Source organism: Phalaenopsis equestris, unplaced genomic scaffold (genome assembly GCF_001263595.1).
Source record: "Phalaenopsis equestris unplaced genomic scaffold, ASM126359v1 Scaffold000765, whole genome shotgun sequence".
NCBI classification, from domain to species: Eukaryota; Viridiplantae; Streptophyta; class Magnoliopsida; order Asparagales; family Orchidaceae; genus Phalaenopsis; species Phalaenopsis equestris.
In genome coordinates, this window is record NW_018165205.1 from 185,365 (window position 1) to 186,878 (window position 1,514).

Here is a 1,514-nt window from a genome sequence, read left to right on the forward strand (position 1 = left end):
TTCAAAAGAACTGCCTCATAAAATTTGAATTAGTTCTGAAAAGCATGACAACTCCCAAAAAATTTGTTGAAATATCTAATTTAAATTACATGATTTATTGCATTTACTTTTAAGACTTATAATAGGAATAATTTATTTTTAGTTATGAGGAATAAATTTTTTCCTTAATAAAAGGAGATAATTTCTTTCCATATATTAGAAATTATTTGTTTTCCTAATTTATATTATTTCCTATTATTTCTTAATAATTAATATGAATTAATTATTTAAGATATCAGGTGATATATCTTTCATTTCATATTATTTCCTTTTTTATTATTTTTCATATTATAGGATTCTTGTAAGGGTTATGTATACCTCTGTTCATTTCAATGAAAATATGAAGTATTTTATTCCGCATTATTCAGAATTTCAACATGGTATCAGAGCCTAGTTTTGTACTCTAGCCGCCAGCTCTCCTGTGAGAATTGTCGGACTCCCTTCCTGCCATCCTCTGTGCAGAAAGGGAGGGGAATAAAGAATTTTTCTCGATCGAGAGAGGCGATTATGGAGGAAAGTGGGATTCTGGCAACACTAACTCCATCTTCCAATTCAACATCAACTCGAAGACTCCACGGGGAGATCCGTTCGGACCCCGATCTCAGCTTCAATCATTCGTATCCTCCCACCAAGACCATGTTCATCCCTGATCGAGACTGCCTCCGACCGGACCTCCTCGCTACTTCTGTCGACTTCCTCTATTTCTGGCAGATTGCCGATGATTCTTCACACGTCGAGCTTAAGTCTCTCTTTAATGGCAACAAAAACTTTGAGTTATGCGGTCCTCTCACCTCCTTCGATTGAAACGAGACCGAACCCTGCCGCATCGGGACTTCCTCCATGGTTCCTCCATCACTTTGATAAGGAAGGGTCGTTCGCCGGCTGCCGGAGTTGCGCGTCTGGCCGACACGCCATCGCCTCCCAAGGAGATTCGCTTTCGGGGAGTCCGCAAGCGCCCATGAGGCCAATTCGCAGCCGAGATCTGCGATCCAGTGAAAAAGACGAGGGTTTGGCTCGACACCTTTGGCTCTACAGAGAAAGCAGCCCGCACTTATGATATGGTCGCTTGCGAACTCCGCGTTCTTAAAGCAAAGAATAACTTCCCCCTCTCATCGCCTGCAGTTCACCGCTTTTTCCCGGCGACATCGAGCAGTATGAGCAGTATAGTGGAGTCCTTCAACGGTCCTCGTCTCTCCATCCCCCGACCGCCGTCGGTCCGGCTGCCCGTGAATCCGGGGCCGTTACGTGTTCTGATGGGCGAAGAAGACTGCCACAACGACTATGGTTCCTCATCTTCCCTCGTTGATGATGGAGATGTGGCATCCGGAAACTGCTTCCGATCGATCTCAACCCACTTCCGCCTCTTAGTGATGATCTGCAGAGCACCATTCTTCGTTTTTGAGAAAGGATATGAAGAAAAATCTGAAAAAAAAGGAATTTGGTTCCCTTATTCATCGTTCTTCTACTTCTTCTAC

The 1,514-nt window shown here is 43.3% G+C and overlaps 1 pseudogene; it reads left to right on the forward strand.

Moving 5' to 3' along the window:
• The first annotated feature begins 546 nt into the window (after positions 1 to 546).
• LOC110031059 lies at positions 547 to 1,441 on the forward strand (annotated as a pseudogene).
• Positions 1,442 to 1,514: the final 73 nt, after the last annotated feature.